Consider the following 26,340-nt stretch of genomic DNA (forward strand, 5'->3'; position numbering starts at 1 on the left):
GCTCTCTATATGCCTGACTTGCCAAACAACAGAGAAGGACCCCAGGCAAGGGAGCCCTCTAAGTGCCTGAACAGGCGGAGGTACAGAGAAAGACTGGCCAAAGAGGCCTTCTGATCGCCAGCAAGAAGAGGCTCGAAAAAAGACTCTCATAGGGCCGTAACACCTACATAGCATATTAAAAAGCAGAGACATTACTTTGCCAAAAAAGGTCTGTCTAGTTAAGGCTATGGTTTTTCCACTAGTCATGTATGGATGTGAGAGTTGGACTATAAAGAAAGCTGAGTGCCAAAGAATTGATGCTTTTGAACTGTGGTGTTAGAGAAGACTTTTGAGAGTCCCTTGGACTGCAAGGAGATCCAACCAGTCCATCCTAAAGGAGGTCAGTCCTGAATGTTCCTTGGAAGGACTGATGTTGAAGCTGAAACTCCAATACTTTGGCTACCTGATGAGAAGAGCTGACTCATTGGAAAAGACCCTGGTGCTGGGAAAGATTGAAGGCGGGAGGAGAAGGGGGCGACAGAGGATGAGATGGTTGGATGGCATTACTGACTCAATGGACATGAGTTTGGGTAAACTCCGGGAGTTGGTGATAGACAGAGAGGTCTGGCATGCTGCAGTTCATGGGGTTGCAAAGAGTCAGACATGACTGAGTGACTGAATTGAACTGAACTGAAGGGTCATAATTCCTGCGGTGGAGGCAGTCTGTGTCCCTGCACACTTGGCACTGCCAGGGTCCCCGCAAGCCAAGCAGCTGCACCACCTTCATGCTCAATTCTCACTGGGGCAGAGCTGCCACAGGCAAAAAAAGTCTTGCATCTGCGTGTGCAGGGTCGCTTTGGTAGTGTCTGACTCTGCAACCCTATAGACTGTGGCCTGCCAGGCTTCTCTGTCAGGGAGAAGGGTTCTCCAGGCAACAATACTGGAGTATATTGGCCTATACTGGTTGCCATACCCTTCTAGAGCACTATATTTCCTGCTGCCCTAGCCACCAACTCCCCTGAGTACCTGGTGCTGCCAGAACCCCTGCGACCCAGCAGCTGCACCACCTCCACACCTGGCCCTCACAGGGGCAAACCCAAGTCCTCCATGGCAGCATGGGGAGCAAACCCCAGTGGATGACCCACATGCAGAGGTGGAAATAAAACCACAATTGAAACCCAGGGGCAGTGTGGCTAAGGAAGACCCAAAACCTTCTCATCAGCTGTACAGGTTGCAGATTAAATCCACACAATCAACTAGGCAGACTCTGTGTCTATGGAATATTTAAAAGGTCATTGAGAGCTCCCACAAAGGAAAACACACTAGTTTTGATAGCTGTGGACATTGGAGGCAAGAACACATAGAAGCAGGACCAGATTAGATACTGAGCTGCCCCCAGAGCAGGTTCAGAGATCAGCACAGTGTTGGAAGGCATCCTAGGGAGGTGAGGTGGACGGTGACTCCCAGCGAGGGAAAGGACTCTGACAGCAGTGACTCAAGAAAAACATTTATTATTCTTATGTTTTGACTTGTTCTGTAGATTCTTTTGGATTTTTTTCTTTTTTCCCCCTTCTGCTGTAGTTGTCAATTTTATTGTCAATATGAAATCTAATTAAACTTTTGAGCTTTTTTTTCCTTTCTTTTTCTCAGTCACATTTTTAATTGTTGTTATAAATCTCTGCCTCTACATTGGGCTTTTGCAGTTCTCTGGAGTTTTCCTTTTTTTTCTCTCTTTTTTTTAATTTCATTTTTTTAATTTTTTAAACCTATTATTATTTTTTTTTCACTTTCATCAAGAGGGTCTTTATTTTTTTATTTTTTTTAATTTTTTTTAAATTTTATTTTATTTTTAAACTTTACATAATTGTATTAGTTTTAAAAATATGGAACGCTTCACAAATTTGCGTGTCATCCTTGCACAGGGGCCATGCTAATCTTCTTTGTATCGTTCCAATTTTAGTATATGTGCTGCCGAAGCGAGCACTAAACCTATTATTATTTTTTACATTTATTCCTTTGTTTGCTTTTCCTACTGTTCTTTTCCCCCTTGCAGTTAATTTTAATGTATATAAATCTTTTTATCTACTTCTATTTAACTTTGCACATCTATTCTTTCTTTCCTTTCCTCTCAACATTTTGTTAGTTTTATTTTCATTGCTTTATTCCCCACTTGGCACCTTGCTTTAGTTTTGTTTTCCAGTTTGTGCTTTAGTTAGTTTTTTCTTAACTGGTAAGTATAATTTTTGATTTCCTTTGTTCACCGGGTCAATCTAGTGCATTTTATTTTGTTAGACTGTTTTGACTTTGCTCATGTGTGTATATGTATATGTGTATACTATATTATTTTAATTATTATTTGTCTGATTTTGTAACTGCCATTTGTCTGGGATTCATCTTTGGTTTCTTGTTTTTGGATATTTGTTTTAATCTCACTTAATACCATAACAAACCACTTGTGGAATCTTCGTTCCTGGCCAGAGATCAACCCCTGAGCCTTTGGAGTGGGAACACTGACTCCAAGACCCTAGACTACCAGAGAACTAACCCTGCTGCTGCTGCTAAGTCACTTCAGTCGTGTCCAACTCTGTGTGACCCCATAGACGGCAGCCCACCAGGCTCCCCGTCCCTGGGATTCTCCAGGCAAGAACACTGGAGTGGGTTGCCATTTCCTTCTCCAATGTATGAAAGTGAAAAGTGAAAGTGAAGTTGCTCAGTTGTGTCAGACCCCCAGCGACCCCATGGACTGCAGCCTTCCAGGCTCCTCCATCCATGGGGATTTTCCAGGCAAGAGTACTGGCGTGGGGCGCCATTGCCTTCTCCAGAGAACTAACCCTGCTGCTGCTAAGTCGCTTCAGTCATATCCGACTCTGTGCGACCCCATAGACGGCAGCCCACCAGGCTCCCCCGTCCCTGGGATTCTCCAGGCAAGAACACTTGAGTGGGTTGCCATTTCCTTCTCCAATGCATGAAAGTGAAAAGTGAAAGTGAAGTCGCTCAGTCGTGTCCGACTCCTAGCGACCCCATGGACTGCAGCCTACCAGGCCCCTCCGTCCATGGGATTTTCCAGGCAAGAGTACTGGAGTGGGTTGCCACTGCCTTTTCCGAACTAACCCTAGGCAGTATCAAATAGTGAGAACTCACACAAAGGAAAGCATTTGAATACAAGACCCAGCATCACCCAACTACCAGTAGCACCCTGTGCAAGACGCCTCATCTAAACAACAAACAAAACAAAAACATAACCCAGTCTTCAGCAGACAGGATCACCACCTCACTCAGCCTTGCTCATCAAAGGAAAAACAAGCAAACAAACAAAAACTGAACACAAATCTCACACTATATGAAGCTTACACAAACCACTGGGCCAACCTTAGAAGGGCAGAAACCAAAAGGAAGAAAGAGCTCAACCATGAAGCCTGGGAAAAGGAGACCTCAAACACAATAAATTAAAAAATAATAATAATGAAAAGGCAGAGAAATACTACACAAATGAAGGAACAAACTAGGAACCCAGCAGTCCAAATAAATGAAGAGGAAATAGGCAAACTACCTGAAAAAGAATTCAGAATAATGATAGTAAAGATGATAAAAAACCTTGAAAACAAAATGGAGAAAATGCAAGAATCAATTAACAAAGACCTAGAAGAATTAAAGAATAAACATACAGAGACAAACAACACAATTACTTAAATTAAAAATACCCTAGAAGGAATCAGTAGCAGCATATATGAAGCAGAAGAACAACTCAGTGAGCTGAAAGATAAAATGGTGGAAATAACTTCTGAAGAGCAGAATAAAGTAAAAAGAATGAAAAGAACTGGGGATAGTTTCAGAGACCTCTGGAACAATATCAAATGCACCAACATTCAAATTATAGGGGTCCCAGAAGAAGAAGAGAAAAAGAAATGGTATGAGAAAATTTTTGAAGAGATTATAGTTGAAAATTTCCCCAACATGGAAAACGAAATAGTCAATCAAGTCCAAGAGGCACAAAGAGTCCCATACAGGGTAAACCCAAGGAGAAACACATCAAGACACATACTAATCAAACAAACAAAGGCTAAACACAAAGAAAGAATATTAAAAACAGCAAGGGAGAAGCAACAAGTAACATATAAGGGAAACCCCATATGCTTAACAGCTTATCTTTCAGCAGAAACTCTGTGGGCCAGAAGGAAATGGCAAGATATATTTAAAGTACTGAAAGGGAAAAATCTACAACCAAGATTACTGTACCCGGCAAGGAGTTCATTCAAAATTGATGGAGAAATAAGCTTTTCAGACAAGCAAAATTTAAGAGAATTCAGTACCACCAAACCAGCTTTACAACAAATGTTAAAGGAACTAATATAGTCAAGAAATACAAAAGAAGAAGAAAGATTTACAAAATCAACCCCAAACAATTAAGAAAATGGCAATAGGAACATATATTTCAATAATTACTTTAAATGTAAATGGATTAAATGCTCCAACCAAAAGACACAGACTGGATGAATGGATACAAAAACAAGACCCATACATATGCTGTCTACAAGAAACCTACTTCAGACCTCAAGACACATATAGACTGAAAGTGAAAAGATGGAAAAATATATTCCTTGCAAATGGGAAGCAAAAGAAAGCTGGAGTAGCAATTCTCATATCAGACAAAATAGACCTTAAAAAAGATTACAAGAGATAAGGAAGGATGCTACATAATGATCAAGGGATCAATCTAAGAGAAAGACATAACAATTGTAAATATCTCTGCACCCAACATAGGAGCACCTCAATACATAAGACAAACACTAACAGACATAAAAGGAGAAATTGACAGTGACACAATAATAGGAGACTTTAACACCCACTCACACCAATGGACAGATCATCAAAACAGAAAACTAATAAGGAAACACAAGTCTTAAATGATACATTAGATGAGATGGATCTCATTGACATCTTCAGGACATTCCATCCAAATGGAGAAGAATACACCTTCTTCTCAAGCGCACATGGAACATTCTCCAGGATAGACCACATCTTGGGTCACAAATCAAATCTCAGTAAATTTAAGAAAATTGAAATTGTATCAAGCATCTTCTCCAACCACAAATCTATGAGACTAGATATCAATTACAAGAAAAATGCTGTATGAAACAGAAACACATGGAGATTGAACAACATGTTTCTAAATAACCAACAGGTTACTTAAGAAATCAAAATAGAAATCAAAATATTTCTAGAAACAAATGACAATGAAAACACGACAACTCAAAACCTATGGGATTTAGCAAAAGTAGTTCTAAGGGGGAAGTTTATAGCAATACAATCCTACCTCAAGAAACAAACAAAAAAAAACATCAAATAGACAATCTAGCTTTACACCTAAAACAACTGGAAAAAGAAGAACAAAAAAACCCCAAAATTAGTAGAAGGAAAGAAATCATAAAGATCCAAGAAGAAATAAATGAAAAAGAAATGAAAGAAACAATCAGATCAGATCAGTTGCTCAGTCGTGTCCTACTCTTTGCGACCCCGTGAATCACAGCACGCCATAAATAGTAAAGAGAAACAATAGTAAAGATTAATAAAACTAAAAGATGGTTCTTTGAGAAGATAAACAAAATTGACAAGCCTTTAGCCAGACTCATCAAGAAAAAAAGAGAATAATCAAATCAACAAAATTAGAAATGAAAAAGGAGAGGTTACAACAGGCAATGCAGAAATACAAAGGATTATAAGAGATTCTTATGAACAACAGGCAATACATGGCAATAAAATGGATAACCTGGAAGAAATGGACAGATTCTTAAAAAAGGTCAGTCTTTCAAGACTGAACCAGGAAGAATTAGAAATTATGAACAACCCAATCACAAGCACTGAAATTGAAGCTGTGATCAAAAACATCCCAAAAAACAAAAGCCCAGGACCAGATGACTTCACAGGGGAATTCTATCAAACATTTAGAGAAGAGCTAATGCCAATCCTTCTAAAACTCTTTCAAAATATTGCAGAGGAAGGAACACTTCCAAATTCATTTTACAAGGCCACCATCACCCTGATAACTAAACCAGACAAAGACAACACAAAAAAAGAAAACTACAGACCAATATCACTGATGAACATAGATGCAAAAGTCCTCAACAAAATTTTAGCAAACAGAGTTCAGCAACATCAAAAAGCTCATACACCATAATCAAGTTGAGTTTATTCCAAGAATGCAAGGATTCTTCAATACTCACAAATCAATCAATGTGATACACCATGTTAACAAATTGAAAGATAAAAACCATATGATAATCTCAATAGATGCAGAAAAAGCCTTTGACAAAATTCAGCACCCATTTATGATTAAAACTCTTCAAAAAAAAATGGGCATAGAAGGAACCTACCTCAACATGGTAAAGGTCATATATGATAAGCCTACAGCAAACATTATTCTCAATGGTAAAAAACTGAAAACATTCCCCTTAAGATCAGGAACAAGACAAGGGTGTCCACTTTCACCACTACTATTCAACATAATTCTGGAAGTACTAACTACAGCAATCAGAGGAGAAAACAGAAATAAAAGGAATCCAGATTGGAAAAGAAGAAGTAAAGCTCTCACTGTTTGCAGATGACATAATACTGTATACAGAAAATCCTAAACATAGTATCAGAAAATTACTAGAGCCAATCAGTGAATTTAGAAAAGTTGCAGGATACAGAATCTATACACAGAAATCACTTGCATTTCTATATACTAACAGTGAAAAATCAGAAAGAGAAATTAAGGAATCAATCCCATTCACCATTGCAACAAAAACAAATATCTAGGAATAAACTTATCTAAGGAGACAAAAGAACTATACACAGAAAATTATAAGACACTAATGAAAGAAATCAAAGATGACATAAACAGATGGAGAGATATTCCATGCTCTTGGGTAGGAAAAATCAATATTGTGAAAATGACTATACTACCAAACGCAATCTACAGATCCAACGCAATCCCTATCAAATTACCAATGGCATTTTTCACAGAACTAAAACAAAAACTTTCACAATTCATATGGAAACACAAAAGACCCCAAATAGCCTTGAGAAAGTCTTGAGAAAGAAGAATAGAGCTGGAGGAATCAACCTTCCTGACTTCAGATTATACTACAAAGCTACAGTCATCAAGACAGTATGGTACTGGCCCAAAAACAGAAATACAGGCCAATTGAACTAGCTAGAAAGCCCTTGTTTTTGACAAAGGAGGCAAGAATATACAATGGAGCAAAGACAGCCTCTTCAATAAATGGTGCTGGGAAAACTGGACAGCTACATGGAAAAGAATGAAATTAGAACACTTCCTAACACCTTATACAAAGATAAACTCAAAATGGATTAAAGACCTAAATGTAAGACCAGAAACTATAAAACTCTTAGAGGAAAACATGGGCAGAACACTCGATGACATAAATCAAAGCAAGATGCTCTGTGACCAACCTCCTAGTGTAATGGAAATAAAAACAAAAGTAAACAAGTGGGACCTGATTAAACTTAAAAGCTTTTGCACAGAAAAGGAAACTATAAGCAAGGTGAAAAGACAACCCTTAGAATGGGAAAAACTAATAGCAAATGAAACAACTGACAAAGGATTAATTTCTAAAATATACAAGCGACTCATACAACTCAATGCCAGAAAAACAAACAACCCAATCAAAAAGTAGGAAAAAGACCTAAACAGATATTTTTCCAAAGAAGACAAAACAGATGGCTAAAAAACACATGAAAAGATGCTCAACATCACTCGTTATTAGAGAAATGCAAATCAAAACTACAATGAGATATCACCTCACACTAATCAGAATGGCCATCATCAAAAAGTCTACAAACAATAAATGCTGGAGAGGGTGTGGAGAAAAGGGAACTCTCTTGCACTGTTGGTGGGAATGTAAATTGATACAGCCACTATGGAAGATAGTATGGAGATTACTTTAAAAACTAGGAATAAAAACACCATATGACCCAGCAATCCCACTCCTAGGCATATACCCTGAGGAAACCAATATTGAAAAAGACATGTATCCCACTGTTCATTGCAACACTATTTACAATAGCTAAAACATGGAAGCCACCTAGATGTCCAAAGACAGATGAATGGATAAAGAAGTCGTGATACATATACACAATGGAATATTACCCAGCCATAAAAAGGAATGCATTTGAGTCAGTTCTGATGAGGTGGATGAACCTAGAACCTATTATACAGAGTGAAGTGAGTCAGAATGAAAAAGATTAATATAAGATTCTAATGCATATTTACCAAATCTAGAAAAATGGTACTGAAGAATTTATTTATAGGAGAGTAATGGAAAAACAGACATAGAGAATAGACTTATGGACATCAGGAGAGGGGAGAAGAGGGTGAGATGTAGGGAAAGAGTAACATGGAAACTTACATTACCATGTGTAAAATAGCTAGCCAATGGGAATTTGCTGTATGGCTCAGGAAACTCAAACAGGGGATCTGTATCAATCTAGAGGGATGGGATGGGGCGGGAGATGGAAGGGAGGTTCAAAAGAGAGGGCATATATTTATACCTATGGCTGATTCATGTCGAGGTTTGACAGAAAACAACAAAATTCTATAAAGCAATTATCCTTCAATAAAAAAAATAAATTAAAAAAAAATCTGAAGTCTACTGCAAGAAATTTGTATGCCTAAAACAAGCACACTAAGTACCCTTAACCAGGCTAGGAGGTATAGAGGGCTGTCATCTCCCCCACCCTGTCCTAGGGATGAAGCCCTTCATGATTTCCATGTTAGGGTCCCCAGGGTACCTGGGGGTACTAACAACTTGAATCCAATGTCCGACTCTTTGTGCCCCATGGACTGTAGCCAGCAAGACTACTCTGTCTATGGGATTCTCCAGGTAAGAATACTGGAGTGAGTTGCCATTTCCTTCTCTAGTGAATCTTCCTGACCCAGTGATCAAACCCAAGTCTCCTGCATTGGCAGGTGGATTCTTTACCACTAGCACCACCTGGGAAGCATTTAATGCCTTGACTTATTATTTCATTATTAACTCACATTGCTGGACATGTCCACTCCATGGTGTCAATGGAAAACATAATTGTAACTGATATGACTGGGAAATACTGTATATGTTGCACAAAAAAACCTCACTAATGAATTCATTGTTATGTAATTGAGGCTTCAGAATGCTTTATTTTTTCCAAAAATTCTTAGGTTTTTATGCTCAGAGAATTATAGTGTTTTCTTTTTAATTTTCAGGGAAAAAAAAAAGATAGTTTTAAGTGAAGCATTATCATTTTTTCCACTTAAAAAAAAATGTTTCCCACTCATCAAAAAAATCTCATTTAGCACATTTTCAGGAAAGAGTGAGTTTTAGATATCATCAAGGAATGATTATTTCAATGGGAAGTTAGAACTAGGTCAGCATTCCTACCCAGTGGCATTTTCCTGTCCCTGCTTTAAAAAAATATATTTCTTATTTTATATCAGAGTATATATAGCCAGTAAACAATGTTGTGATATGATAGTTTCTGGTGGACAGCAAAGGGACTCAACCATAGGTATACATGTATCCATTCTCCCCTAAACCCTCCTCCCATCCAAGCTGCCACATAATATTGAGCAGAGTTCCTGAGCTACACAGTAGGTCCTTGTTTGCTATCCATTTTAAATACAGCAATGTCCATCCCAAACTCCCTAACTATCCCTTCCCCACAACTTTGGCCAATAACCGTAAGTTCATTCTCCAAGTCTGTGAGTTTGCTTCTGTTTTGTAAATACGTTCATTTGCATCATTTCTTTTCGGATTCCCTGTACAAAGGACGTCATATGATATTTCTTCTGTTCCCATCCCTTCTGGATCTGCTCTGCTCTCCTCTCCCTTTCTGGCCATTGCAGGTGGATGGGCCCCTGTTGTTATCTCTGTAATACCTTGGAACTCTGGGGCTATGTTACTGTCAACCTTTTCTCTAATGACTGACCCCAGTGGCTAATGTTACTTCCAGGGGAGGCATTTGCAGGCCAAGTATGAGTAATAATAATGTCAGCCGGCAGACTGCACAGTGAAGAATTGATGCAAAGCAAAGACTGGGTCACTGCTTGTAGGAAAGGGCAAGGCACCCCTGCACTTGACCCACCTCTTCTTCCCTCCCTCTCTCCCTTCCCCACCTCTCTATCACACACACACACACACACACACACACACATGCACACGCACACGTGCCTTTCATGCTACAAACTGCAGCATAAGGAGTTAAATAACATCAAAGAAACCAATCCATTTCCCCCTTTTCACATCCTCGAGACCTGGCAGCTGGTAAAGATTGCTCTCACAAGCATCATGTGTCAGTGATAACTCAAATGATCTCATTATTTCCTCATCAAAATAGCATTTTCTAACCTCACTATTGGCAGAAACAGGCTTTTAAAAAAAAAGGGCGGTGGGGGTGGGGGGGAATTGTACAAATCCAACAGTATCTGATTTATTTCTTTTAATCAAATAGCCTGGCTTAGACCAAAAGTGATTACAGCTTTTTGCATCCCCTTTCTCCTCCACCCCCAAATCCTGCCATCTTCTTTTTGATAAATTAGGGAGGTAGTAAACTGCACTTGTTTCTATATAGAATATTTATAGTTACTTGTTAACCCAGGGATTGGCAAAGACAGGTCAAATTCAGTCCACTGACTGATTTTGTACAACCTGTAAGCTAAAAATAGTTTTTCATTTAAAAAAAATTTTCTGGGGGACTTCCTTGGGGGTCCAGGGGTTAAGACACCACACGGCCACTGCAGGGGGTGAGGGTTCAATCCCTGGTCTGGGAACTAAGATCCTACCTGCCTAGTGGCACAGCAAAAAATAAGGAAAAAGAAAGATTCTGGGAAAAAAATTTTTTTAATGTCTTGTGACATGTAAATTGTGTAAAATTCTGATTTTGAAAAAAAAATTCAGATTTTGATGTCTATATGTAACATTTCATACAAACAGCCATGCTTACGACATATTGTTTATGGCTGTTTCTGCACAACAAGAGCAAAATTGAATAGTTGACTGAAATCGAGCAGCCTGTAAAGCCTAAAATATTTACAGTCTGGTCCTTAGAAAAACTCTTCTATCTCCTATGTTAGCCCATTAAAACAAACAAACCAAAAAAAAAAGTATTGTTTGAATGATAGTATTAGGATATATGACATTATTAGGACAGTAACTGCATACTGCAGAACATAAACAATCTTAAATCAAGAATCCAGGGAACTTAGCCATAAAAAGGAATGAAATTGAGTCAGTTTTAGTGATGTGGATGAACTCAGAGTCTGCCACACTGAGTGAAGTAAGTCCATTAATATCATGTATTAATGCACACATATGGAATCTAGGAAAATGGTACTGATGAACCCATTTGCAGGGCAGGACTAGGGATGCAGACGTAGCGAATGGATGTGTGGACACAGTGGGGGAAGGAGAGAGTAGGGCAAATTGGAGATTAGCACTGACATATATATACAGTGCTGCTGCTGCTAAGTCACTTCGGCCGTGTCCAACTCTGTGCGACCCCAGAGACGGCAGCCCACCAGGCTCCTCCATCCCTGGGATTCTCCAGGCAAGAACATTGGAGTGGGTTGTGATTTCCTTCTCCAACGCATGAAAGTGAAAAGTGAAAGTGAAGTTGCTCAGTCGTGTCCAACTATTAGCAACCCCAGGGACTGCAGCCTAGCAGGCTTCTCCATCCAGGGGATTTTCCAGGCAAGAGTACTGGAGTGGGGTGCCATTGCCTTCTCCAATATATACACTACCATGTGTAAAATAGACAGCTAGTGGGAAGCTGCTGGATAGCACAGGGAGCTCAGCTTGGTGCTCTGTGATGACCTAGAGGGGTGGGTTGGGGGGTTATTTCTCTTTTGAAATAACCTGAGTTCTCTCTACCTTGGGTTTATGTGTTAAAATGCGAGCCCAACTCCCCAGACACAGAGGGAGCTTTTAAAATTCAGAAAATAAACATTTTTTCTCTCTCCACAAAGCCTGGCTTTGAAAACTGTAATTTCAATATAGAATCAACAAAGTCAGCTTTTGAAAATCAATGTCCATCAATGACCTTTTTATTCCAGACACTTCCTACCCTCACCTGTCCTGGAGTTTACAGCTTAGCATTCATAGTTCAATACTGGGAGAGGGGACATGATTGACAGGGGTATGAAAAACATATCAACTTGATATTTCAAAATAGTATTCCTGTTACCTTTGCTAAGTGAAAATCCTTGGTAAATAGTTTTATTCTTTTAAAAACAATTAAAGGGACTTCCTTGGAGGTCCAGGGGTTAAGACTCCATGCTCCCAATGCGGGGGACACGGGTTTGATTCCAGGCTAGGGAACTAAGAACCCACATGTCACACAGCACAGCCAAAAAAATATTAAAGAAATCATACTACACCTCAGTAGAATGCTTTGAACTCAGCTGTTGCATTAGTTTGGTCAGGCTACCATAACAAAATACCCTAGTCTGGGTGGCTTAAAGAACACAGATTTATTTCCTAACAACCCTGGAGGTTGGAAGTCAAAGATGTGGGCAGGGTTGGCATCTCCCGAGGCCTCTCTGACAGAGATATGATTCTGGGATGTGGCCAGCGTCTCGGAGAAGTTCTTGCAGAAGGCCACCCTGTGTCCTCACATGGCCTTCCTTCTGTGTGCGCTTATATCTGTGTCTCAATCTCCTGTCATAAAGTAGCCTGTCACAGTGGATTTAGGACCCACCCTAGTGACTTTGTTTTAATCTAGTTTTCGTATTTAAAGGCCTCATCTCTAAACACAGTCACACTGGGGGTCAGGGCTTCAACATATGAACGGAGACCAGGGTTGGGGTTAGGACTGGGGCAGCGGGGTGCAGGGGCAATTCCATCCATAACAGTTGTCAAAGCCAGTATCTCTACTCACCATAGTCTTCCCAGACCTTCTTTTCTTTCTTTTCTTTTTTTTTTTTTTTGCTATGAAGATCTTATATCCCTGACCGGGAATCAAACCCGGGCCCTTAGCTGTGAAAGCACAGAGTCCTAACCATTGGACTGGCCAGGAAATTTACAGACCTCCTTTTCTGAGCCCCTGTGACCAATCCACACTCCATTGTTCTTCTGAGAAAACATCCACCAGCCTGCATTGCCATCTTTTGTTTGCTCGTCCATCTCTCATGTGAGACTGCAGACTCCTGGCCAGAGATCTTAGTCATCTTTGTTGGCATTGGTTCCAGGCACAGAGCTAGAAAGCAGCTGAGTGATGGAATACTGGCATGAGGAGGAAATGTTAGGATTGCATTGTCCGTGGGTCACATTATATTCTTCTCATTCAGAGTGCAACAGCAGACATCTCCAAGGCTGCTTCACATCATATATATATAATGACTCCTTGGGGCTTGGCCAAACCTTCAGATATACGGGCTCCTGATATTGAGCTTTTTACTTTTCTGACATCTTTATTATTTATTTATTTGGCTGTGTCAGGCCTTAGTTGCAGCACTTGGGATCTTTTTGTTGCGGTGTGTGGACTCTCTAGTTGTGGTGCCTAGTCTCGGTAGTTGCCCTGCAATCATAATGCTTTAACTTGGGAATAAAAAGAAATGTAAAATATAATAAAATAAAATGTATTTCAACATGTGAATGTTTGCACATAATTACATTAGAAAGCATATAATAAGGTGTCAAATGCTTGCAGCCATGTTCAATGTTACAAATGCAGACTGAGGCATATAAATTTTATTTACGATTCAAATACCATGCATGGCCTCATCTCCGGTGATGGTAATGAAGTCACTCAGTTGTGTCCAACTCTTAGGGATCCCATGGACTGCAGCCCACCAGGCTCCTCCATCCATGGGATTTTCCAGGCAAGAGTACTGGAGTGGGGTGCCATTGCCTTCTCTGATGAAGTAACTAGAACAGGTGAATTCACTGAGACAGAAAGTAGATTAGAGGTTATTAAGGGCTGGGGCATGGGCTTCCCAGGTGGCTCAGTGGTAAAGAATCTGCCTGCTAAATGCAGGAGATGTGGGTTCAATCCGTGGGTCAGGAAGATCCCCTGGAGAAGGAGATGGGAAGCCACTCCAGTGTCCTTGTCTGGGGAAATCCCATGGACAGAAGAGCCTGGTGGGCTATAGTCCATGGGGTCACAAACAGTCAGACACAATTTAGCGACTAAACAACAACAAAAAGGTCTGGGGGCAGGGAAAAGAGGGAACAATTGGTTAATGGTAAGAGAGCTTCCATTTAGGGTTTTGGAAAAGGTTTGGAATTATACTGTAGCCACCTTGCATGACATTGCAAATGTACTAGAATTGTGTCCTTTAAAAATGGTTAAAATGGTAAATTTTATGTTGTGTCTATCTTACCACAATAATTTTTTTTTCGGTCTTACAAACAAGAGCATTTTGTTTATACACAAACTGGGCTAGATGCTGGTTCAGCTAATTAAGGATAAATGGCCTTTCCTAACATGTATGTCCTGTGGGACATCTGAAAGTCATGCCACACAGTTCTTTGTTGTTCAGGACTGTTCCACACTTTGAAGGGCATCTGGCATCACTGGCAAACCCACTAAATGCCAGCAGGGCTCCCCTAAATGCTCCCACCACATTGCAATAGCCCCTCATGAGAACCACTGAGATTTGGGCAGTGAAATCCAGGTAGTTGGTCTGGGTTGGGGCTCAGCTGGCAACTGCAGTCCTCGTGGGCACTAGAAGCCAACAGAAATCCAGTTGTTTGGTGGACCAACCTGGAGCACCGGGAGCGAGGGGAAGAAGGAGGCGGGAACGTTCTGCTGTTCTCCTCAGGGTTCTGCACACCGGCTCCCGGTTGCTCCCGCAGCAGAAAGATTGCAGTTCCCTCCCAGACCAGGTAGAGAAAGAACCTGGAGCGTCAAGGTCCAGGGTTAAGGTGGGCGCGGGGTCGCGCAGGGCTGAATCAGCCATCCTCGGATGATGCGCAGAGCTGCTGACTGCGAACGCGGCGGTGACAGCTACTATTTATTGAATAGTTAGCAAGTTCGTGACTATACTTTTCAGGTGACTGTAACAATCTCTTTGTTAAGACGAGAAAACAAGCTCCCACAGCCGCAAGGCGCTCAGGAAGTCGAGAGTTGTTGAAACGGGGCAGAGACACTGTCGCGGAGATTACTACCGGGCAGACCCAAACCTGCTTGTTCCGAGTCTCCCAGGCAGACCTCCAAGCCAGGCTGCTGCCAAACTCCATCTCCCTTCCTTTCGCCTGGCTGGGACTTGTTCCCAGCGGGCAGAGGGCCATAGTGCCCTCTTCTCCCCGATTTCTCTAAGCAGGTGATCTGAGTGACGGAGGGGCGCTTAGCCCACCTGCCACCAAGTGTGATGCCATCTCCAGGGTGTAAAGACCTGGGAAGCAGTGCCTTCTCCTAAGACGTACGGAGATCCTAGCGCTGAAAAGATTGTGGTTGATGGACAAGCTGCGTATGGAGCCAGCTTCTTTCCCGGAATGGATGCCAGCCTGTTTGCCAGCAAAGGCTCCTCCCCACGGTCCAGTTTGGGATCTGGGACACAGACGAAGGACTGAATGTCCCTATTGTTACCCCTACCACCACCCCTCTACAGGGAGCCAGAAGAGCCCTCTAATGTCAGTTGCTCATCCACAGAGGATCCTTTGATGTGAACCCTTAACTTCAGCCCTCTCTCTGCCATCTTCCCCGACCCCAGCACTTAGCAAATGGGACTGGCCTGTCCAGTAGGGCCAGTCTTCCATGTTTTGTTCTTTAAGATAGATTTTTTTTAAATTTATCTGTTTATTTATTTTTGGTTGTGCTGGGTCTTTATTCCTGCACGGGCTTTTCTCTAGTTGCTGTGCACAGGGCTTCCATTTCAATGGCTCCTCTTGTTGCAGAGCAGGGGGCTCTAGGACATATGGGCTCAGTAGCTGCATCTCCTGAGCTCTAAAGCACAGGCTCAATAGTTGTGGTGCAGGGGTTGAGTTGCCCCCAGGCACGTGGGATCTTCCCAAGTCAGGGATGGAACCCGTGTCGCCTGCATTGGCAGGCAGATTCTTTACCACTGAACCACCAGGGAAGCCCTTCTGTGTTCTTTTAACCCTAACCCATGCTCCATTGTAATTCATAAAATCATTAGTTACACAGCACTAATAATTCGGGCAACTGTCTCTTTTTTCTTTTTCTTTTTTTTTTAACATTTTCACACACCTGATTTGATCCTCACAACAAACCTTTTTAGGAGGTGTTGTTGTTATTCCCATTCTACAGATGAGGAAATGTGAGGCCCAAGTCACTCGCCTGGAATGTGGCAGAACTGGTCTTGAGTCAAGTCCTCTCATGGTAAAGCCAGTGCCCTCAACAAGGGTTCATGCACCTGCTGGCAGGTCCTCTCAGTGAGTCTCTGGAGAAGTCATTCTGCTTGAGAGCACAGTGGCCAAAGTTCTTCAGCAGCTCCTCCATAAAGTAGCAGGATTTGTTCTTTCTTTGAAACCGTTTAACTAACTTCACCGCCATGAACCTGTTGGAGGCTCTAGAATTTCCGTAAGACTCACAGAGCGGGTATGATGTTCTCTGTTTCCTGAGGCAAAAGCAGAGAGGACCATCATTATCCACAAGTCAGTGATATCGTGGTTATAACAAGCAATATATATATTTGACCTTTGACCCATTTCTAGCACCAAGCTCCTAGTAATGCAAGCCCTAAAAGTTTCTTTCATTATATTAATGAGGTGGCTTTTAGAGAGCCTTGGCTTCCTACTGAAGCGACAGAACATACACACGTAACCTAACCTAAGGGTGGGGACTGGTCGACAGGGGAGCCAGCCACATGATTAGAGGATTAGAGGGTTGGAACCTTTGGTCCCACCCTCTGATTTCCAAGGAGGAAAGAGGGACTGGAGGTTGAGTCAGTTACCAATGACCGCTGATATAATCAATCATGTCTATATAATGAATCCTCAAAAACAAACAAACAAAAAAAAAACCCAAAAGAACAGGGTTCAAAGAGCATCCAGGCTGGTGAACATCTGGCATTGTGGGAAGAATGGCCTCAGAAAGAGCATGGAAGTTCACATCCCTTCTCACATACCTTGCCCTGGGCTGTTCCTGTGTGATGCTCTTTCATAATAAACCAGTGAGCTCAGGAGTCAAAGGGTTTCCCGAGTTCTGCGAGCTTCTGTAGCAAAACTTGGGCTTGTAGTAATCAAGCCCAAGGAGGAGGCCAGGTTTCCAGGTGGCACTAGTGGTAAAGAATCCACCTGCCAATGCAGGAGACATAAGAGACTCAGGTTTGATCCCTGGGTCTGGAAGATCCCCTGGAGGAGGGCATGGCAACCCACCCCAGTATTCTTGCCTGGAGAATCCCATGGTGAGAGGAGCCTAGCGGGCTACAGACCAGGGGTTGCAAAGAGTCAGACACAGAATGAGTAACATATATATTTATATCTATAGGACTTCCTCGAGTCAGGGGCCTCAATTTAGGAGTTAGGCTCCAGGTGGATGGAATTCAGTGTTCTCAGGATCCAAGCCAGCTTGGCTCCCCATCCTGCTATTCAGGTCTTGTTGTGTCAAAATAGAGGGACAAGACCATCAGCTTCATCCCTGAGAGCAATGTACCTAGCTGGGAGAAAGGTTACAATGAACCATGAATCCACAGGGGCAGGTAGGCAAAAAAACCCAAATGAAGGCCAACCAAAGGGGAAGCAGAGTCAGTTCTTCATGGGGTAAGGCCTTGATAACCAGCCTTGTGGGTCAGTAGTTTTTGTAGCTGACAGATTGGAGCACGACACACTACAAATAGCCGTGAGCACCCACAGAAGAGCTCTAATTTCTTGACAACCAGCCAGATTGCTCTTCTCTATTAGACCCCCTCCAGTTGCAGTCAGAGGACCTTTTTTTAATATTTATTTATTTGACTGTGTCTGGTCTTTCTTGTGTCATGTGACATCTTTGTTGCTTGTGGGCTTAGTTGCTCAGAAATTGAACCAGGGTCCCCTGCAATGGCTATTTCCCTGGTGGCTTAGTTGGTAAAGGGTCTGCCTGCAATGCGGGAAACCTGGGTTCAATCCCTGGATCCAATCCCTGGTTTGGGAAGGGAGGAGGAAGTTCCTCCCTAGAAGAGGAAATGGCAACCTGCTCCAGTATTCTTGCCTGGAGAATTCCATGGACAGAGGAGCCTGGTAGGCTACAGTCCATGGGTCACAAAGAATCCCTTGCATTGGAAGGTGGATTCTTAACCACTGGACCACCAGGGAAGTCCCAGAAGACCCAGAGGATTGTGAGGGAGGCAACTATCAGAATGTTCATGTTCTGATTGGTCTCTAGTGTTTCCTCTTGAAATGTTATTATTGTTCCTCCTGAAATCACGGGATTACACCTTGCCAGTATAGATAAGAAAGCTTTTCAGACAGCTTCTAGAATTTCAAGCAGGAAATGCCCCCAGGGAGGAGATTGGTAAAGTTGAGCTACTCTTCTGAAGCTTATATGAAAATTGAGGTATGTACAAAGCATATCTCAAAGTGGGATCCAGCATTGTATTCATTTTTTCTAATAACTTATCTTTTTAGGCTGCACCTTGAGGCATATGGGATCTTAGTTCCAACCAGGGACTGAACCCATGTCCTCTGCATTTCAAGCACAGAGTCTTAACCACTGGACCACCAGGGAAGTCCCCACAATGGTTATTCTTTATCAAATAAATGACATTAGTGATAAATTAATGGAACACTGAGTACAGAAAAAAAAAAACGCACCTACCCTATTCACACTCCAAGTTGAATTGGTTTTCATTTGTTCAAGTTTCTTTTCTATTCATTTCATAGGCATGTATCATTTTTATGGAGCTGAAATCATAGTAGTGGGTATTCTTTTTATCACTTAAAATTAAATCATAAGCACATTTTTTATGTTGTTACAGAGTCTTCATAATTGTTATTGGCTCTGCATAACTCACAAGAGGTTACACTCTATCACTTATCCAATTATCCCTCTACTACTGTTTTTTCAGATTACTTTCAGCTTTTCACTATTATGCCTAATATTGTGTGTGTGCTCAGTCGTGTCAGACTCTTTGCAACCCCATGGACTGTAACACACCAGGCTCCTCTGTCCACGGGATTTTTTTAAGGCAAGAATACTGGAGTGGGTTGCCATTTCTTCCTCCAGGGGATCTTCCCGACCCAGGGATGGAAGCCGTGTTTCCCACATGTCCTGCACTGGCAGCAGGATTCTTTACCACTAGTGCTGCCTGGAAAGCCCAATACCTAATATTACAATGAACATGTAAGTGTGTTACTCAGAGCCTAAGGGAAGATTGTGGGTGAGGTGCAGGGAAATTTTCAGGCAACTCTTAGTAAGAGATGACATGCAATGCAGAGCAGGCCTGCATTGGCCTAGAGGGGAGAGATGGAGAGTCAAGAAAATGGAAAATGAGTGTTTATTTTCTTCTTTTGAAAAGAGGAGGTGAAGAGAAAACTGTCTTATTAATTTTTTAATGTTTATTTAATTGGCTGCACTGGGCCTAAAACAAAGGGCCACCCTCCCATGGTCTGCAGGCTGAGGACTTCCACAACAAGCATGAGCAGAACAGAAGCACATCTGGTCCTTAGCATGCTCGAGCCCCTTGCAGGGGACTCTGAGACCTGATTCGCCGGCTCTAAGCCAAAGACTTAAGGTCACCCAGTTCTGCATGTGGGCCAGGATGCCAAGGACCACAGACATCGCTATGAATGGATCCCTGTCTGTACCCACAGGCCTGAGAGGCTGGGAAAAGTCAAGGGGTTTAGATATTTTTTCTTTTGGATTATTTTCCTAGGAGAGCTTTCTAGAAGTAGGATGACTGGGTCAAAGGGCACCAAAGCTTTTTTCCCTGTGGGATTCCCAGAGCCAGTTCCCAGACCCAGCTGCCATGTTCTTCTTTTCCATCCCGCCTCAGTCCCAAGGACTCAGGGACTCATTTTTGCTTCGTGCCCCTACTCCACTCTACCCCATGGAGCTGCTCCTCGTCCAAGACCTCCCCCAACCCCCACACCCCCCACATACATCTTCCTCCTTTCTCATTGCCTCTGAAGACAAACTCCTGGGGCCATCTCATTTTCATCTAGGGACTCCCTAGTGGTCCTGTAGTTGAGACTTTGCCTTCCAACCCAGGGGGTGCAGGTTTGATCCCTGGTCAAGGAGCTAAGATCCCATATGCCTCGTGGCCAAAAATAAAATAAAATAGAAGCAATATTGTAACAAATTCAATAAAGACTTTAAAAAAAAATGGTCCACATCAAAAAAATTTGTAGGGACTTCCTGTTGGCCCAGTGGCTAAGACTTCACCCTCCCAATGCAGAAGGCCCCAGTTTGATCCCTGGTGGAGGAACGAGATGCCACATGCCACAGATAAGAGCTCTCATAGCACAACTAGGACCCGGCAGAGCCAGATAAATAAATAAAAATAATTTTTAAAAAATCTTTAAAAAAGAAAAAGCGTCTAATGGAAGAATATGGTAAGGGAACAACCAAGACATTCAAACAGGCCAAAGGGTATAAAAACTTGTTTGGATAGTCATAAATTCTCACTTATAATCCTTGATTCTTTGTTAATTACTAGATATCTATTTAAGACATCAGATACTCTTTTTTTTGGTTTATTTTATTGAAGTAGAGTTGATTTATGATGTGTTAATTTTGCTATACAACAGTGATTCAGTTTTACACATATATCCATTCTTTTTCATATTCTTTTCCATTATGGTTAATCACAGAATATTGAATATAGTTCCCTGTGCTATTACAGAAGGACCTTGTTGTTTGCTAAACTCAAACTCCCACTCCCACCCTACCCCACACAGCACCCCCCTTGGCAACCACCAGTCTTTTCTCTGTTTCTGATTTTGTTTGTTTCATGCTATGCTGTGCTTAGTCACTCAGTCATAGCCGACTCTCTGCAACACCATGGACGGTAGCCCACCAGGCTCCTCTGTCCACGAGGATTCTCCAGGCAAGAATACTGGAGTAGGTTGCCATGCCCTCTTCCAGGGGATCTTTCCAACCCAGGGATTGAACCCAAGTCTCCAGCATTGCAGGAGGATTCTTTACTGTCTGAGCCAGAGGCATTCTGGGTATTTATAGTTCTGTCCCTGAGTATATGGTTTAAAGACCTCAAATCTGCACTGTCCTTGGAAAGACCAGCCCCCAAGCCTGCAGCAGCCTGGGAAACTGAGTCCTTCCTCCCTGCATCTGAACTTGGGTGAAAGGACAGTGGAGAGATACCCAGAGAGAATCTTTAAAGCTTTAAAAAAACAAACAGGCTTTGTATCAGTTCACTGGTTACTTCCACACGTAAATGGATTGCCAGCTAAGGGATCAAGTAGCCAAGCAGCAGTACTTTCCTCCTTGTGAATCAGAGACTGGTTACCTATAACTCATCACTGACTCAACAGCCATGAATTTGAGCAAACTCTGGGAGACAGTGAAGGACAGGGAAGCCTGGCGGGCTGCAGTGCATGGGGTCTCAAAGAGTCACTGAACGGATGAACAACAACCTATAACGCAGTTGTCAGACTTGGAGGTTGGGTAGAGTCATCCAGGAAATTCACGGGGCACTGAGGATTCCTCGGGCTGGATTCTGATGCTGTGAGTTGTTTTTTTTTTTCTAACTTCCTGGACTTGTAGGCTCCTCACCTAATCACTCAAAATCAGATTGGGGGGAGCATGCTGGTGGCTAGAGGGTAAAGAAGCTGCCTGCAACCTAGGAGACCCAGGTTTTCTCTAGTTGCGGTAAGTAGGGGCTTCTCATTTGGTGGCTTCTCTTGTTGCGGAGCATGGGCTATAGGGCATCCAGGCTTTAGTAGTTGCAGCCCATGGGTCTAGATGCTCCTTGGCATGTGGGATCTTTTGGACCAGGGATAGAACCTGTGTCCCTTGCATTGGCAGGATGATTTTTATCCACTGTGTCACCAGGGATATCAGTCCTTGTGTTTTGGGGTGTTCTAAATATTTCTCTGCTGGACAATGATCAATAAAGTTAGATAAACCCCATTGACCCTGGTGGATTAATTTCAAATGTGTTTAGTGTTCTTTATGTGAGACAGCCTGGAAGATTAGAAATGACATGGGCTTTGGAGTTGAACAGACCTGATTTGGAATCTTTTTTTTTTTTTTGGAATCTTTTTTTTTAAGGGCTTTATTTATTTATTCTAACTTACAGTGAAGGAAGATCCAGTGCAGCCAAAAATAAATTAATTAATTTAAAATGAAACACACATACACACACAAGAAATCCCACAGTACTAAGAGACTGGAAGTCCAAGGTCAAGGTGTCAGCAGGGTTATTTTCTTCTGAGGACCATGAAGGAAGGATCTGCTCCAGACCTCTTTCCCTGGTTGGTACATGGTCATCTTCTTCCTGTGTCTTCTCATCGCCTTCCCTATGTACCATGTCTGTGTCCAAATGTCCTCCTCTGAAGACACCAGTCACACTGGACCTCGTTTTAACCTAATTGCCTCCTTAAAGATCCTATTTCCAAATGCAGTCCCATCATGAATCCCAGGAATTAGGATTTCAACATATGAATTTTGGGAGGACATGATTCAGCCTGGAACAAGTATCGGGGGAATGATGGGGCATTACGTGAGCAATGTACTCTCAGATGGTTCAGGGAAAACAAGTTCTCTGTATTTCCAACTCTTCTGTAAACTTGTTTTTGTTTAAAATAAAGGGGAAAGAAATGTACCTAAAGGCTGTTCTTATATTCTTTCTATAATATTTTATATGACAACATATTTTTAGCAGAACCCAGGATGTGGGTGTGCTCAGCTTCTCAGTCATGTCTGACTCTTTACAACCCTATGGACTGTAGCCCACCAGGTTTCTCTGCCCAAGGAATTTTCCAGTCAAGAAGACTGGAGTGGGTTGCCATTTTCTCCTCCAGGAGATCTTCCCGACCCAGGGATCGAACCCATGTCTTCTGCACTGGCAGGTGGATTCTTTACTTTATTCTGCACCAACAGTCTAACACAAAATGAAGATAAGAGAGTGATCATGTTTTATAAAGATTCTAATAAAAGAAAAATGTTAATTTTATCCCTGACATGATAACCTTCAGTTATTTTGAAAATGTGCTTCACTGGAAAACTTCATGCCTTGGAGACACCGGATATGTGACATATGGTAAAACAGATCTACATTAATGCCAAACAACACAGTCACAATGGACACGTCTGTTTTGGGTCTCTGCTGGATCTCTTTTACAGAGTTAAGCTCAGGCATTTTGCAGGATCAATGTGTTTATTTCTGGAGTGGCTTCTTACATCATTTTATGGCTCCTTCCACAGGCTACCAGCTGTGTGAGCCTCCCACAGAACCGCAAAGACTATTAACTAGGAACAGAAGGAAAGGGAAGAGATGGGGCAGGGTAAAGGAGAGTTTAATTTCATTTTAACTGGCTTTTGCCAAATTATAACATCATGCCATATGGTGCGTGTGTGATGGTACTGGATCTGGAAAAAGCAGGTGGACTTAAAGGAAGAAGATGGGAGAGGACACAAATGGAAGACTGGCACAAAAAGCAATCAGGGAGAAATGCAGCCCATGGGGGAAACCAGGATGGGATGTAGAGTTGGGATTTCTCTGATGGTACAGTGGTTAAGACTTCACATTCCAATGCAGGGGGTGTGAGTTCAATTCCCTAGTCGGGGAGTTAATATTCCACAAGCCTTGTAGCTCCCAAACCCCAAAACAGAAAAAAATAGAAGCAGTAATACAACAAATTCAATAAAGACAAAAGAGAAAGATGTAGAGCCATCAATGGCTCCACAGGCCTTGGTCTGCAGCCTCTCATCCCTGCTCCCCAAACACACATCCCTAGACAGAAATCCTCTTCAGTGCTCACTTACCGGCTGTGATTCTGTGCTCCAACAAGGTTCCTTGGTCAAAAGCATGTTCCTTATAAGCACCTTGCTCAGATAAACTGTAAAAAAGCAATCCCAATAAGTAAATCATTGGGTTTTTAAAGTTTTTCCTTTCAAGATGTAGCTACACATTCGGCCCTCCAGGTCTGTGGGCTCCACAACGCAGGTTCAAACAAACTAATTTTTTTTAAAAGTTATGTATTCATTTTTGGCCGCGCTGGGTCCTCGTTGCTGCGAGCTGGATTCTCTAGTCGCGGGCCGGGGCGGGGGTCAGGGCGCGGCGGCTACTCTTTGCTATGGTGCGAGGGCTTCTCACTGCGGTGCCTTCTCTATTACAGCGCACAGGCGCTTCAATAGCTGTATTGCGTGGGCTCAGTAATTGCAGGGTGCAGGCACGGGCTTAGCTGCTCCATGGCATGTGGAATCCTCCTGGCCCAGGGATCGAACCTGTGTCCCCTGTATTGGCAGGCAGATTCCTATTCACTGGGAGAAGTCTCAGCCAAACTTACTTTGGTCTGTGGTTGGTTGAATCCAAGGATGCAGAACCCGAGGATACAGAACCCGAGGATACAGAAAGTTGGCTGTACCACACCCTTTACTACAAGAGAGTGGAGCATTCTCTGATTTTGGTATCCGAGGGAGGTCCTGGAACCAACCTCTCATGAACCGAGGGACCAGTGTATTTCAGGAAGAGCAGTGAATTAAGACTTTCTCTTAAGTCTGCAGGGGAGTTGCCTGAAATCAATTAAGTCTGAGAGAAAATGGAAGGGAAAAGGAATCCCGTTTAATAAGAGCAGAGACTGGTTCAGGTGTCCATTCTTTCCTGTTCTCTCAGTGGCTATGGTCTCCCTCACACCAATGGTCAGGGAGGTGGGATTAGGCACCGTTTCACCAGGATCCTCTGTGTGTTCCAGATTTCCATCCTGGATTTCCATCCTGCTCACAATCCCCAATTCAGCTAAGATTTTTATCTGCCCTTTAAAATCCAACTAAAATGTAATTGGATCTATGAAGTCCTCTGCCATCCTCCCAGGTTAACCTCCTTTCTTCTCTCCTCTGTCAGCACCTGATTCTGGCATTTATCTATGTATTTGTCAGATTACATAAGCAGATTGCAAACTCCTTTAGGGCAGACACCTCTTTCTCCTCTTCCATTTCTGACTCCTACTACACTGCCTGGATCACACCCCTTTAACAAACATTTGCTGGATTAAATAGACACAGAGTTAATGAGACTTTTGATTTTCCAGGGGCCTATTTACACATTCTCTTCACACTCCATGTAGGAAGGCATCAAACCAAAAATGCATGGGAACAAACCTCTTCGTGCAGTAAAATAAGTCCCCAAAGTGTGAATTAAAAAGCACTTCCCATTAAAAGGAAAGCACAGATTTAAGAGTAGTAGCTCCAGCCTCACATACCTAGTTAAAATGCCTCTGCCTTTGTGCCCTGGATTTGAAAGTCATGAACTTGAAAATCAGTTCCCCTTTGCTTTGTGAGCTCTGAATTGTGTTTCCTTCCCATTTGATTAACATCAGTGACACCCAGAACAAAGGCAGGAAGGGCTCTGGAGGTGCCCGTGATGTTATCAGTGGCAGCAGGGGGACCAACTTGGGAGCCTGAGCTGGGGCCTGACCAGAAAAGAAAGCACAGTTCGGAGGACTGACTGTATCATTCTTATTTGTCATTTGAATCCAGCTCTGAAAGGTTTGTTTCTGTACTGAAGAGATTTTCAAATCCATACAGTAGAATTTACAAATCCAAATGAGCCCTCTCCCCCGCTATAGCACAGATAATAAGGAATCTGCCCACAGTGCAGAAGACCGGGGTTCGATCCCTGGGTTCGGAAGATTTCCTGGAGAAGCGAATGACTACCCACTGCAGTATTCTATTCTTGCCTGGAGAATTCCATGGACAGAGGAGACTGGTGGGCTACAGTCCATGGGGTCACAAAGAGTCAGACACAACTGAGTGACTAACACTCTGCTCCCTGAGATCCATAGGCTTATTTCCCTGACGTTGTCTTTGTTGATAATGTATTTGGAATTTCTCCCTGGGAATTGCCTCTGATTTGAGTCATTTAAGACTTGCTTTTGAATCTAAAATGGCATTCTCAAGTTGGGTCATTTACTTCCTTTTATCAGACTTCACTCCACATGATTTGGAGCTGGTTTCAAAAATGAAATCTGGGGGTTCCCCTGGTGGTCCAGTGAAGAATCCACCCTGCAATGCAGAGGACTCGGGCTCAAGTCCTGTTCGGGGAACTAAGATCCCACAGGCCTCAAGGCCAATAAGGCGGTACACCACAACGCCTGAGCTTCCGCGCCACAGCTAGAATGTCCATGAGCCACAGCAACACAAGAAGATCCTGCAAGCCACAGCTAAGACCTGACACAGCCAAATAAATAATTAAAAAAAAAAAAAAAACAACTGAAATCTGCTCTAAAATGACAGTGTTATGACCACTGAGGATGTACAAGGAAC

The 26,340-nt window shown here is 42.5% G+C and overlaps 1 long non-coding RNA gene and 1 other non-coding gene across 2 annotated transcripts; both read right to left on the reverse strand.

Annotated features, from left to right (window-relative positions):
- Positions 1 to 1,856: 1,856 nt before the first annotated feature.
- Positions 1,857 to 1,963, reverse strand: LOC133253574 (U6 spliceosomal RNA). The gene has a single exon (XR_009738349.1). It is a non-coding gene; the product is annotated as a U6 spliceosomal RNA (small nuclear RNA).
- A 9,160-nt stretch (positions 1,964 to 11,123) lies between these two features.
- Positions 11,124 to 25,431, reverse strand: LOC133252893 (uncharacterized). Its single transcript, XR_009738119.1, has 2 exons — positions 23,842 to 25,431; positions 11,124 to 16,537 (listed from the first exon to the last, which is right to left on the reverse strand). It is a non-coding gene; the product is annotated as an uncharacterized LOC133252893 (long non-coding RNA).
- Between the last annotated feature and the right edge of the window lie 909 nt (positions 25,432 to 26,340).

This window comes from Bos javanicus, chromosome 8 (assembly GCF_032452875.1).
Source record: "Bos javanicus breed banteng chromosome 8, ARS-OSU_banteng_1.0, whole genome shotgun sequence".
Taxonomy (NCBI): domain Eukaryota; kingdom Metazoa; phylum Chordata; class Mammalia; order Artiodactyla; family Bovidae; genus Bos; species Bos javanicus.